The 14,780-nt window shown below is 48.1% G+C and overlaps 1 long non-coding RNA gene across 1 annotated transcript in view; it reads right to left on the reverse strand.

The window, feature by feature from the left end:
- Positions 1-14,780, reverse strand: part of LOC137630844 (uncharacterized) — a 112,117-nt gene that overhangs the window by 16,530 nt on the left and 80,807 nt on the right. Inside the window, exon 2 of the long non-coding RNA XR_011041775.1 lies at positions 9,250-9,354. This is a non-coding gene — a long non-coding RNA (uncharacterized lncRNA). The remainder of the gene's footprint in view (positions 1-9,249; positions 9,355-14,780) is intronic.

Below are 14,780 nucleotides of genomic sequence, written 5' to 3' on the forward strand. Positions count from 1 at the left end.
AGATAGTAGAAATATTCTTAATATTTAAAGATTCCAAAGATGAAACTTACCAGCCTTCAAGTATCCCCTTTATGAATCCATTAACATTGCCTTCAACATTTTATGCAGACTTTTAGCTTTGTTTCCTTTGCCCGGGTGGTTATAAAATCACCGGCATTTATTCATTTATTTATCTGTCTGTCTGTCTGTTAGCAGGAATACGGCAAAACTTCTTTCGGGATTCTCACCAACTTTAACAACAGATAAGTATTAAGCTCCAGGAGAACCCATTAGATTATGGAGGTGATCCAGATCAAGATAGCGATTCTAGTTATTATTGTTACTAATATACGTTAAAATCATTCATGGTCAACATATGAAGAAGGGAAAGCTCGGTCCGTAGACTTGAGTCAAATTGACACTCTTCAGTGATGGAGGTCTGAAATGTCTGATTGCTCTTTCTACTGCTTGTTTCAAATGCATTTAGAATGTTTGTCATCTAAAACTTTACAGCAAAGTTTAACCATTACACCTAACAAAACTAACCAGTTGGGGAACAAAATACCAGGCTTAAAATATAGATCCTCAATTTACAAACTTAATTGGTTTCAAGAAGCTGCTTGTTAGTTGAATTTTGTTACATTTTGACCTAGGGTAGGCTTAACTTGAACCTCATGACTATAATTTTCAGCTACAAAAGTAAAAAAATAGTTAGGTTTTATATGAAATAGAGATCAGGTTATTATAAACGTCATTAAATATAATATAGATTTATTTCAGTATTTCTTTACCCTATCTTTGTTACTTTCAGTTGGATTTGTGTTAGTATCTCCGAATGTTTGTAAGTAGAGGACCTATGTACCGCACTTCCAAAGATCACTAGACCGCTCTATGGTGTCACACACATCTTACAATGCATAATCAGTGTACAATGAAATATGACAAATTCGGAGATAATTTGTATTTTTCCTAACCATACAAACCTTAGCTATTTACATAGGGTATCACTTTCGGCGTAGCTGAAATGGCGAGCCATTAGATTTTTAACGAGGGTTAACTACCCCCGCGCTAGTTAGCAGGGGTAGGGGAGTGGTAACTAGCTACCTCTCCCCCCTCACACACTGGTGAACTGACTCACTTCGCTTAGAGGTAGGACTTGACTTGGGGGACAGGGCTGGCGGGCAAATATGTGTAAATAGCCAAGGTTTGTATGGTTAGGAAAAATACAAATTATCTCCGAATTTGTCATTTGTTCCGTAACCGAAATGCAAACCACGCTATTTACATAGGGTGACTTACCCCTTAGTAAGGGTGGAAAGTCCCAAGCCATACTGGCTTTGGCTTTACCCGGGGATTCAGAATCCGAGTGAGAAGCACTTCGAGAAAAAGAGTCCCTGCCTCTCGCAAGTTCCTTGCTCCGCAAGGAGTGTGCGGCCTACATAAGCTTGTGTTGTGTGGAGGGAAGAAGCGTGACTTGTCCTAGGCAGTCGACCTGAAGACCTTTAGATGGAATTCTGGACTAGGACTTTCCCAATACCACCTCGTCAGGGTATGGGGGACGCGACAGTATCATTTTAATACTAGGAACACAAGGAAGCATGGTTTACCTGCAGAGGTTTGAGGTTAACTATGCAGAGAACCTAGGATGCTGCTTTCCCCAAGAGAGGGGAGGATGAAGAAAGAAGTAAGGGCCAGACACACCTCTTTCAATCATGTAGTCTGACACTGGGTAACAATGCACCCAACCTTCTGCTACTTGTCCATTAAGGAGCCTGAGGTTACACAAGCTGTTGTGTAGCCACCACAGGCCGATAGAAAACCGTATCGAGGCTCCTGTGGGTCACGTCCTGCAGGTAGTGGGCTGTGAAGGTCGTACGACGCTTCCAGACTCAAGTTTGTAGCACCTGCGTCACAAAGTAGTCTTCTTGAAGACCAGAGACGTTGCGTGCCTCTGACATCGTGTGCTCTAAGGCTACATGACGGAGGAGGGTCTGGATTCAGGGCGAGATGGATGGTCCTAGAATCCAGGCTGCAAAGGTATTCTTGGTGACCCTCCTCTTCGTCCTTCCTGTGCTCCCAAACAGGGCTGCACGTGAGGACGAACTCCAGCTGTTCTTTAAGATAACACCTCCGACTACTTACTGGGCATAGAAGGAGAAGGCCTGGGTCATCAATTACAGAACGGAGACTCGAAATCCTGAAGGAGTCGAACCGAAGGTTTGGGACTCCAAGATCTTGAGTCTAGTAACCGACTCGGGGACGAACCCGAACGTTACCTCTCCCTATCTTCTTGAATGGGCGAAGTCGTACGAGAGACCATGAAGTACGCTGATACGCTTGGCCGAAGCCAGAGCGAGCCGGAGCACCGTCTTCCAAGTCAGGTGCCTGTCAGATGACTAGCGTAATGGTTCACAGGGAGAAGCCTTAAGATCCCTAAGAACCCGAGCCAGGTTCCATGGGGGAGGTCTCACTTCCGACTGGGTGCAGGTAAGTTCGTAGCTTCGTATGAGCGAAGAAAGATCCAGCGAGGAGGAATTGTCTAACCTTAGAGCCTGAAGGCCAGGCTGGAGGCTGAGCGATAGGCTTTACCGGCGAGAGCAAAAGGCGTAATTCCTCCCGCAGATGGACAATAACTCCGCTAACGCTGGAATAGTGGCATCGAGGGGAGAGATACCTCTCCCACGACACCAACCACAGAAGACTCTCCACCTCCCCTGGTGGACCCCTGCGGATGACTTCGCAGGTGTCAAGACATCCGCTCCGCGACCTGTCGCGGAACGCCTCTCTCTGTGAGGAGATACTGGATGGACTCCAGGCGTGGAGCCGAAGCGGAGCTACGGCTTGTGGTAGATGTAGTGGTGTGGTTGCTTTAGCTCTTGTCATGGGGGAAGCTCTCTCGGGAGTCCCATCAAGGGATGCAGAAGGTTCGGAAACCACTCTGCATGATGCCGTAGTGGAGCTATCAGAGTCATCGACAGATTGACTGATAGTCTGGTCTTGTTGAGCCCCCCTTCCCCTCAGACCCAACGGTGGCAAGGCGTAGACGTCGATGTTGTCCCACCGATGTGGGGAGACATCTCAGCAGAGTGCCTTGGGGTCCGGGGCTGGGGAGAAGTACAGCGACAGCTTGAAATTCAAGGTCGTCGCGAACAGGTCCACAAGGTCCGAGCTTGCTGGCTACTGAGGGTTCCAAAGACCACTCGGTATTCTCTATCTGCGATGCTCTGTTCCGACTGTCGGAGAACACATTCCTTGTCCGGAATGAAGCGAGCCGATAGTGGTATTGAGTGGACTTCGGCTCATATCAGTATCTCTACTGTAGGATGGGAAGTCTGTTATGAAAAAGTACCTCCCCGCTTGATGAAATAAGCAACTACCGTGGTGTTGTCGCTCACGGAGTGACTCGCCGGGGCCTGTTGGAACTGTTGACGGCCAGAATATGGCCTTCATCCCTAGCCAATTGATGTGGAGGTACCCTTCTAGCTCTGGCCATAGGCTTGAGATACTTTGGTTCAGAACGTGCCCCCTCCCCCCCTTTTTTGACGCGTCTGAGGACAGCATCAAATGCGGAGGAGGGACGAGAAGATCCACTCTCTAGCAAAGGCTTCGTAGGTCAACCACCAATGCAGGATACCTCGTTCGACCAGTCCCATAGGACCAGAATGTCTGGGGAATCGTGGTCTTGACTCCACCGGGACTTGAGTCGCCAAAGCAGGAGACTCATCCTGAGGCAGTGTTAGGGACTAGAGGGGTTAAGGAGGAAGGTGACCTAGGAGGCGTAACCAGAAAAGGGATGGAGACTCTCCTCGCCTGAGGAAAGGTTCTCCTACTCTCCTCCGCCTTGCTATCCTGTCATAAGATGGAAAGGCTTAATGGAGCTTGGAGACAAAAATTAAGCCTAGATATCCCAGTTGTTGGGATGGAAACAGAGAAAACTTCTCGAGATTTACCATGATCCTTAGATCTTGGCAAAGTCCCAGAGGCTTGTCTCGGCGTCGAAGATGGGTCGATACCGAAACTGCCGGGGTAGCCAGTCATCCAGAAAGCGAAGTGTGTGGACATGAGGGTTCGGGATGAACTTCCTGGTAAATGACTGCGGAGCTGTGGAAAGATCGAAGCACCGCACCTTGAACTGGTATATCTGTTGCCTAGGCTGAATTCCAAGTACTTTCTGTAAAGACAGATGGATTGGGATCTTGAAGTACCTGTCTCTCGGATCCAGTATGCACGTGAAGTCTTGTGGTTTCCCTACAAGTCTGATCGAATCTGTTGTATCATACTGACCGAAGTTTGTACGACAAACTTGTTCAGGGCTAAGAGGACGATGGCAGGTCTCCAGCCTTCAGGCGCTTCTTACAAGAAAGGGTCGTTTGAAGAACCTTGGGGGGAGTCGCCGACAACCTTGGATAGCATCCTTCTAGAGCATGGTCTCGCCCTCTGCTGATCCCATGGCATAGGGGCTCAGTGACACTGGATTCGCTGACAGGGGAGGTAGAGATGCTACGAAACGGGACACAAAATCCCTGGCTGATCATGGAGATCGTTCAGGAATCGGCCCCGAGTTGCTGCCACTTGAAGACGCAAATCCAGGTATCCCCCCCCCACTGGGGGATGCAGGTAGGGGTTGCCAATCCTAGCGTCTGCGGCCTAGGCCGCTCCCTCTAGGATTATTGCCTTCCCAGGAGGGCTCCTCGCCCTTCGTTCCCGACAGGAGGGGGGAAGCTCCATAGACACCTTGTCTAGCTGCCCGTGCCGGTTCTGATGTCCTAGGCTGAACGAGGCTGTTGAAGTTGAGGTGCTGGAGGCTTGTAGGGACTGGATATAAGCGCCTTGGAGGAGCGAATCGTGATACGATTCTCTCCACCTCTCAGTCGCTCGTTCCTTGTCCTTGGGCTGAAACAAGCCCCTTCCAAGGATGGAAGAGAGTCTGGGTTTGCCGATATCCACGGTAGTGACCAACGAGAGAAAACCTCTCGGTCACTGCATCTCAATGCTTCAACATCGAGTTTGTCCCCAAGTTCGACACTTGGTGTCGGGAAACGAAGGTGCACGTGTCCAAAAGGAGGAAAGTTCCATAACCTTCCCGGAGCTTCCTTGTATAAAACCTCGGGTCGCGACCGGATAGCCAGAGACTCAAGCTTGACGATCAGCCACGAGGTGGCCTGCCTGGCACCCTTTGCGGCTTCCTCCTGGTTCAAGATTCCCGAAGTCGAAAATGTCACCAGCCCGGCGGAGAGTTTCTCGAGGGAAAAACCCCAGGAAGGTAGTAGGTTGGCCACGGCACCAGCCGCCCGTTGAGATACTACCGCTAGAGAGAGGGGGTCCTTTGACTGGCCAGACAGTACCATATTGGATCCTTCTCTCTGGTTACGGTTCTTTCCCTTTGCCTACACAGACACCGAATAGTCTGGCCTATTCTTTACAGATTCTCCTCTGTCCTCATACACCTGACAACACTGAGATTACTAAACAATTCTTCTTCACCCTAGGGGTTAACTACGGCAATGTAATTGTTCAGTGGCTACTTTCCTCTTGGTAAGGGTAGAAGAGACTCTTTAGCTATGGTAAGCAGCTCTTCTAGGAGAAGGACACTCCAAAATCAAACCATTGTTCTCTAGTCTTGGGTAGTGCTATAGCCTCTGTACCGTGGCCTTCCACTGTCTTGGGTTAGAGTTCTCTTGCTTGAGGGTACACTCAGGCACACTGTTGTATCTAGTTTCTCTTTCTCTTGTTTTGTTGAAGTTTTTATTGTTTATATAGGAAATATTTATTTAAATGTTGTTACTATTCTTAAAATATTTTATTTTTCCTTGTTTCCTTTCCTCACTGAGCTATTTTCCCTGTTGGGGCCCCTGGGCTTATAGCATCCTGCTTTTCCAACTAGGGTTGTAGCTTAGCATTTAATAATAATAATAATAATAATAAAGGTCCGTTGCACGGAATGGTGGAGAGGAAGAGCTAAATCAAGCTACCCCATGATCTTGAAGTATTCCCTCTGTTGACGACTGACAGAGGCAATGTCAGCAGCCACCGTTGGAGGGAAGGGGATCGGGCGATCCTGAGGAGAGGGATGATGGGGCCTGCCTGAAGAGGGAGAAGAATGTTACCCATACTCTTCTGAAGATTCTTCATGGTTTGTACATGTCATGCTCTGCGCTTACGAGATGAAGATCGTGAATATGATGATCTGAAAGTATGCGCTCCAGAAAAACTCGCCAGGTTGCCCGTGTTACGAAAACCCGACGGGAATCGCGGTAGAAATTGCCCTTGGCGCTCGCGCGATGGTACAATCGTTGGTTCGCGCATGGGCGAACATGTGTGCACATGCGCGTGTGGGCGCGCGGGCACGTAGGCGCGCGAGCGCGCGGTCGGAAGACCAGAAACGCGTAAGTGAGCGATGGTTCTTTGCGGGAGATGGCGCGTCGGCGAGCGATGGTTCTTTGCGGGAGATGGTGCGTCGGCGAGCGATGGCGCGTTGGCGAGCGATGGTGCGTAGCGACCGATCGCGTACAGGAGAGCCAACGCGTGGCCGCGTACAGCGATCTGAAGCGTGGGCGCGTTGAAAACGCTAGCGGGCAGGCGAAGAATCGCGCGCGATCGCTAGGAGATCGATGGAGGGCGGTTGCGCAGCCAGAAGATATCAGCGAGGGGCAGAACCAGATGGTGAGGTTGCGCATAATAGCGAAAGCTCGTGGGCGAGTACAGAAGACATCTCGTGGGCGCGCGGGCTCTCAGAGACTCGTTCAAATCTAGAGCACAGTAGATCGTCGGCAAGGAAGTGAAGGAATCATCTCTTTCGCCTCCACCCACATCTGGAAGCTCGTGGAGTACGGTGGTGCGCCTTGCACACATCAGGACAGGGCGCGCAGATGTGCGCTGGCGAGAAGGCGAATGAGGGTGTAAAAAGAAAGAACAATCTCCTTGCCTGTGCCTAGATCCAAAGATCGTGGGCGCGAGGGTGAACGTTGGCGCATATTGCGCACATTAGAAAAGGGAGCGCAGATGTGTGCTGGCATGCAGGTGATCGAGGGCGTACAGGAGACCGTTGGTGCACAAGGCGCATATCAGGAAAGGGCGTCCAGAAGTGCGCTGGCGAGCTGAAGAAGGCTGGTGCACAGAAGGTCTCCGAGGCGCAGGTGAGCGCTGGCGATCAGGAGATCTACGGCGAGACTCAGTTACAGGAGATCGCAGGAGAGAAGTCTGGAACACAGCAAGAGAGCGCAAGAGCGCTACTCGCGCGCAGGAAAACGTGGGCGCGCAGGTAAATCCTGGCACTCAAGGGACTTACCCACATTGTGGAGTAAGCCCTTAGCCCCGAAGGGACCGGTGCTCGTAGCAAACGAGGTACGTTGGCGCCCACAGCGCATTTGCGTCCAGAAGGTCTGGCAGGAGGATCCTCTGCGGGGAGGGTGAAGATGAAGACGACCACAGGCAGGAACACCATCATCAGACCTCCGAAGAGGAGTCTCTGGAGTGAACTCCCCCAAGGGGGAGAAGCACTTGCAGGAGAGACCGTGGCATCAGCTGCCCCCGAAGGGGATTGAGCCCTCAGCAACAACAGAAACAACAGCAGAAGGAGACATCTGAAGAGGAGTCTCTGTGGTGAACTTCCCCCCCGGGGAAGAAACACTCGCAGGAGAGACCGAAGGGCTCAGCTGCCCCCCGCAGGGGACTGAGCCTTCAGCAACAACAGCAGAAGGAGTCCTCCGAAGAGGAGTCTCTATGAGTGTCCTCTCTCGCGAACGAGAGAGGAAAACTTCGTAGAAGAGACTGAAGATGGAGCCCAAGGGCCGAAGGGTCAGCCAGTGACCTAGGAGCCAACCTCCGAAGAGGCGCTCCTGCAGCTGCTCAGCCCCTTGAGCGTAGCTGCAAGTGAGACCGCTCAGCACCAAGAGCATAGTCGCACAAAAACTATGGTCCGAGCTTGCAACCGCTCAGCCCCTTGAGCAAGGTTACAAAAGCGGTCGCTCAGCATCAAGAGCAAAACCGCCGGAGGACCAGGAACATATCATAATAATTGAAGGTAAGAGAAGTTTCCCCCAAAAGGGAAAGAAACTCAAACCTGGGCAGGGAACCTCCCTCGGAAGGGAAGTCACCCACCCAAGGAGGCGAACCTCCTGAGTGTTTTAAGATGAACTGAAGAGCTGTCGGGTGTCTCGGGAGAACTTTCAGGAGAAGGAGACACGCCCCTGACGAAGTCCTATAGAGGAGGCAGCAACAGCCGACTCCCCGAGTCCCAACAAGACAGCTCTGCTTCGTTGTCACATTAGGCAAACGGAAAACAGATCGTTAACTGTGAAAATAAAAAGTAATTAGTTAACATTCATTCCCCCGGGAAGACTCCGAAGAGGAAACCCAAGGGAAAAGAACACAAGAATTACATAACAGGCAAGAGCCCCAACCCCACCTACACTCACGGGAAGGGGGAAGGGCCAGAACTGTAACCAAAACTGAATTATAACAGTTATAATTATGCAATTCATTAAAGAATGGTCACTAAAACTAAGAACGAAACACCTCGAAGGGAAACGTTCTAAAAAGCTGAAAAGTTAACAAATACAATTAGCTTTAATAATAATAAAATAATTGAGATAAAAAGTACTGCGTAGCAACTCCACCCGAAAGGAGGAGCTACGCTGAACCCCACCTTCCCCGCAGGAAAAGAGGAGTAGCGGAGAACAAAATAATAAGTCCAGCGATGACGACTCCCCACGGCGCCCGTGGAAGGAGGCGACCGAAGGACCAAGGAAGAGATCGCGGTCCATGAAATTAAATCGTAGTGGCCTGACTGCCGGCGGCCACACGGTGATATCGTACACACACATACAGCACGAACACTGAAAAGGAAACTTACTGATTTCTATACTCAAATATATACATAAACATAAAAATATGTTTACATATATACATGAGTAAAGAAAAGTAAGTAATTAAGTAAAGACAAAACAATAAATGGCTGCTATGTGAGGACGGGAACAGAGACATCCGTTCATCGTCCAAGCCAAAAGCGAAGTGAGTCAGTTCACCAGTGTGTGAGGGGGGAGGGGTAGCTAGCTACCCCTGCTAACTAGCGCGGGGGTAGTTAACCCTTGTTAAAAATCTAAAGGCTCGCCATTTCAGCTACGCCGAAAGTAATACCCCATGTAAATAGCGTGGTTTGTATTTCGGTTACGGAACCAAATGGTTTTACGGCATCACATTCTACAATATTACATCAATTAAAACCTTTTTTTTCAAAGTCAAATGATACTAGTTAGTCCAATGACTTACCTTTACATGCTTCAAGCTCATGACTAGCAGACTTAAGTCACTGCCAATGGACGACATGATGCACTGTACTGTATCTCGATCAATTTGTGTTCAACGTTGATCCTCCTGAAACGGAATAAAAACATCAGAAGAAAAATTCAGCTGTTTGACTTCTCAAAAGGGAATATCAGAATAATACCTCCACCTCTGAATAAGGTAATAAAAATCCTTTAGCTTTTCAATAAGCATCTAAAGACCTTGAGCAAAATTTTTCAGAGTGCAACAAGGTATTACTTTCAGAATACAATCATTGCCTGATTAACACATTTGAAGCCCAATGTCAATTCAGTACAAATTTCTATATTATAAAGCTTTAATTAAATATAACAAATTTGGAAGTAATAAAAACCTGGAGCTCTTTACTATGGAGTATTATTTCGGCAAAGCTGAAACCAGCCGATAAGCTTTTTGGTCAGTGTGTAACTACCAACCACTAGTTAGCGGAGGGGGGGAAGTTAACCCTCCCGCTCACACCAGCACTAGCGACAAACCGACACTTTTGTAATTGCAGCAGGACTTTCAGGGGGTTGGTGCTGGTGGGTCAGTATGTGTAAAGAGCTTTAAGTTTGTATTGCTTGGAAATAATGCAAATTACTTCCAAATTTGTCATTCATTCCTGTGCAAAATACAAAACTTCTGCTCTTTACTAGTGGAGACTCGCCTGTAAGTGGAAGTCAGAAACCAACTGGCTGGCAACTGTCTCGAGATGGCCTCTGTATAGTTGAGGGATCCTGCACCATGTTATCCTCGTAGGAGAACGGCCTGGGCAATCATTGCTGGAGAGTAAGGAATTAACCCTTTTACCCCCGGGGTATTTGGAAATTTCCAACCCTTAACCCCCAGGGGGTTATTTTTTTCCCAGTACATTTTGCAGTATATTTTTTTTAAATTGCTCTAACAGCCTTAATTTTTGTCATAGAGAGGTCAGGCTGGTCTCATTCTCTTGGAAAATGCCTGAATTTTCTCAAAAAATTATCAAAAAATATGAAAAACAAATTTTTATAGCATTTTTTTGCAAGGACGTACCGGTACCTCCATGGGGGTAAAGGGATGGCTTTTGTGAAACGTACCAGTACGTCCTTTGGGGGCAAAAGGGTTAATCTCTTGGAACATACATCGTAGCTATTCAGGCTGTGCCCTCTACTCATATATACAGTGATACCTCTGGATACGAAAGTTTCTGCTTACGAAAAATTCAGGGTACGAAAAGCGATACGAAGATTTTTATGCCCCAGTATACGAAAAAATTTTTAGGATACGAAAAGCTTACGAGATCCCAACTCGTCGCTGAGAGTAATTTCAATCAAAAGGTAAGTTTCAACTTTTTTGTCAATTAACTGTACCTTTTTTTTTCAGAATATCAACCCTTAATTTAAGTGTACGTGTAACAATACACCTTCACTGATCGAAATGCTTTACATACAGTACCGTAACTTTTATAGAGTATTAAAGAAAACGGACCGTTTTCTTAGGGCTTGGAGGGGATAACTAGGCTATAACTACATTATTGAATAATCTCATGGTGGTTTCTGGAATGGATTAGGTGGTTTTTAACGGTAGGGTTAATTATTGAATGATAGAAATGGTTGCATTGCATGTTTATTACTACAGTTTAGCGTGTTTATGAAAGAAAAGGTGTCTTTCGTAAGGCTTGGAACGGATTAGGCTATTTACATGTAAAACGCGACTCAGGATACGAAAAATGTTATTTTTATTAGTAAAATAAATTTTTGAATATACTTACCCGATAATCATGTAGCTGTCAACTCCGTTGCCCGACAGAATTCTATGGAGGGATACGCCAGCTATCACAATACTAGAAGGGGGTGTACTTACCAGCGCCACCTGTGGCCAGGTACTATAGTACTTCTTGTTGACACCTCCTCAATTTTTCCTCGGTCCACTGGTTCTCTATGGGGAGGAAGGGAGGGTCAATTAAATCATGATTATCGGGTAAGTATATTCAAAAATTTATTTTACTAATAAAAATAACATTTTTCAATATTAAACTTACCCGATAATCATGTAGCTGATTCACACCCAGGGGGGTGGGTGAAAACCAGTGTACAAGATTAAAGGATAGCTAAGTATCCCATATTTCATATAACAGTTATCTCAAATAACAATGAAATAATAAGTACCTGGTAAGGAAGTCGAATTGAACCGTTACTCTGCCTCTTTTTTAAGTTCGTCTTCCTTACTGAGCGCAGCGTTCCTCTTGGAGGCTGAATCAACTCAAAGGTGCTAAAGTATATAGGGCTGCAACCCCTACTAAAGGACCTCTACACAACCTCTAACCCAGGCGCTTCTCAAGAATGAATTGACCACCCGCCAAATCAAAAGGATGCGGAAGGCTTCTTAGCCTACCGTAACAACCATAAAAACAACAATAAAAGCATTCAAGAGAAAGGTTAAAAAAAGGTTATGGGATTAAGGGAATGTAGTGGCTGAGCCCTCACCTACTACTGCACTCGCTGCTACGAATGGTCCCAGGGTGTAGCAGTTCTCGTAAAGAGACTGGACATCTTTAAGATAAAATGATGCAAACACTGACTTGCTCCTCCAATAGGTTGCATCCATTATGCTCTGCAGAGAACGGTTTTTATTAAAGGCCATCGAAGTAGCTACGGCTCTTACTTCGTGGGTCCTTACCTTCAGCAACGCAAGGTCTTCCTCCTTTAAGTGAGAATGGGCTTCTCTAATCAGAAGCCTTATATAAGACGAAACCCCGTTCTTGGACATGGGCCTCGAAGGTTTCTTGATGGCACACCATAAGGCTTCTGACTGTCCTCGAATAGGTTTAGACCTATTAAGATAATACTTGAGAGCTCTGACAGGGCAAAGAACTCTCTCTAGTTCGTTACCTACCATGTTGGAGAGGCTAGGTATTTCAAACGATCTAGGCCAAGGACGTGAAGGAAGTTCGTTCTTAGCTAAGAATCCGAGCTGAAAAGAACATGTTGCAGATTCGGTCGTGAAACCAATGTTCTTGCTGAAGGCATGAACCTCACTGACTCTCTTAGCTGTTGCAAGGCAGACGAGAAAAAGAGTCTTGAGGGTAAGGTCCTTGAAGGAAGCTGACTGGAGAGGTTCGAACCTAGGTGACATAAGGAACCTTAAGACTACGTCTAGGTTCCAGCCTGGAGTGGATAGACGACGCTCTTTAGAAGTCTCAAAAGACTTAAGGATGTCTTGAAGGTCCTTGTTGGAAGAAAGGTCCAAACCTCTGTGGCGGAGAACTGAAGCCAACATACTCCTGTACCCTTTAATCGTAGGGGCTGAAAGGGATCTCTCATTCCTAAGATGTAATAGGAAGTCAGCTATTTGGGTCACAGAGGTATTGGTAGAGGATACTGCATTGGCTCTACACCAGCTCCGGAAGACTTCCCACTTAGATTGGTAGACTCTACGAGTGGAAACCCTTCTTGCTCTGGCAATCGCGCTGGCTGCCTCCTTCGAAAAGCCTCTAGCTCTAGCGAATCTTTCGACAGTCTGAAGGCAGTCAGCCGAAGAGCGTGGAGGTTTGGGTGCAACCTGTCTACGTGAGGTTGACGTAGAAGGTCCACTCTTAGAGGTAGAGTCCTGGGGACGTCGACTAGCCATTGAAGTACCTCTGTGAACCATTCTCTTGCAGGCCAAAGGGGAGCAACCAGCGTCAGCCGTGTCCCTTCGTGCGAGATGAACTTCTGAAGGACTTTGTTTATTATCTTGAACGGTGGAAATGCGTAAAGGTCGAGATGGGACCAGTTCAGCAGAAAAGCATCCACATGAACTGCTGCAGGGTCTGGAACTGGGGAACAGTACAGCGGAAGTCTCTTGGTCATGGAGGTGGCAAACAGATCTATGGTAGGTTGACCCCACAAGGTCCAAAGTCTGTTGCACACACTCTTGTGGAGGGTCCATTCCGTGGGAATGACCTGATTCCTTCTGCTTAGGCGGTCTGCTGAGACGTTCATGTTGCCCTGAATGAACCTCGTGACTAAAGTGAGGTTTTGACTTCTTGACCAAATGAGGAGGTCCCTTGCGATCTCGTATAGGCTCCTCGAATGGGTCCCTCCTTGCTTGGAGATGTAAGCCAAGGCTGTGGTGTTGTCTGAGTTCACCTCCACCACCTTGCCTAGCAGGAGGGACTTGAAGTTCAGCAGGGCTAAATGAACTGCTAGTAGCTCCTTGCAGTTGATGTGGAGCGTTCCCTGTTCCTCGTTCCACGTTCCCGAGCATTCCTGTCCGTTCAAGGTCGCACCCCAGCCCGAGTCCGATGCATCTGAGAAGAGATGAAGATTGGGGGTCTGAATAGCCAACGATAGGCCCTCCCTGAGAAGGAGATTGGTCTTCCACCACAAGAGAGTGGTCTTCATCTCTTTGGTGACTGGGATAGAGACTGCTTCGAGAGTCAAACCCTTGTCCCAATGAGCTGCAAGATGGAATTGAAGAGGGCGGAGGTGGAGTCTCCCTAGCTCGACAAACAGGGCCAGCGATGAAAGGGTCCCTGTGAGACTCATCCACTGTCTCACCGAGCAACTGCTCCTCTTCAGCATGCTCATGATGCAATCTAGGGCTTGGCTTATCCTTGGGGCCGATGGAAAAGCCCGAAAATCCTGACTCCGAATCTCCATTCCCAGGTACACAATGGATTGGGAGGGAATGAGCTGAGACTTTTCTATGTTGACTAACAGACCCAGTTCTCTGATTAAGTCCAAAGTCCAGTTGAGACTCTCCAGACAGCGACGACTCGTGGAGGCTCTCAACAGCCAGTCGTCTAAGTAAAGGGAGGCTCTGATGTCCGATAAGTGGAGGAATTTTGCTATATTCCTCATCAGATGCGTAAACACCATAGGAGCTGTGCTTAGGCCAAAACACAGGGCTTGGAATTGGTAGACAACCTTTCCAAAAACGAATCTCAGGAAAGGTTGGGAGTCTGGATGAATAGGAACGTGAAAGTAGGCATCTTTCAGGTCCAACGAGACCATCCAGTCCTCCTGCCTGACCGCTGCTAGGACCGACTTCGTCGTCTCCATCGTGAACGTCTGCTTGGTGACATACGCATTGAGCGCGCTGACGTCCAGCACCGGTCTCCAACCTCCTGTCTTCTTGGCCACCAGAAAGAGACGGTTGTAGAAGCCCGGGGATTGATGGTCCCGGACTATAACCACTGCCTTCTTCTGTACAAGGAGCGACACCTCCTGGTGCAACGCTAGCCTCTTGTCCTCTTCTTTGTAGTTGGGAGAGAGGTTGATGGGAGATGTGGTCAGAGGGGGTTTGCGGCAGAATGGTATCCTGTAACCCTCCCTCAGCCAACTGACAGACTGGGCGTCTGCACCTCTCTTTTCCCAGGCTTGCCAGAAGATCTTGAGTCTGGCTCCTACTGCTGTCTGGAGATGCGGAGAGTCAGTTTTTTCCTTTAGAAGCCTTGGAACTTTTCCTAGACTTGCTCCTGGAAGAGTCTGGACGGGAGCTTCCTCGGCTGGGGGCTCTACCACGAAAGGGCGGTA

The sequence above is a fragment of the Palaemon carinicauda genome, chromosome 39, assembly GCF_036898095.1.
Source record: "Palaemon carinicauda isolate YSFRI2023 chromosome 39, ASM3689809v2, whole genome shotgun sequence".
Taxonomy (NCBI): domain Eukaryota; kingdom Metazoa; phylum Arthropoda; class Malacostraca; order Decapoda; family Palaemonidae; genus Palaemon; species Palaemon carinicauda.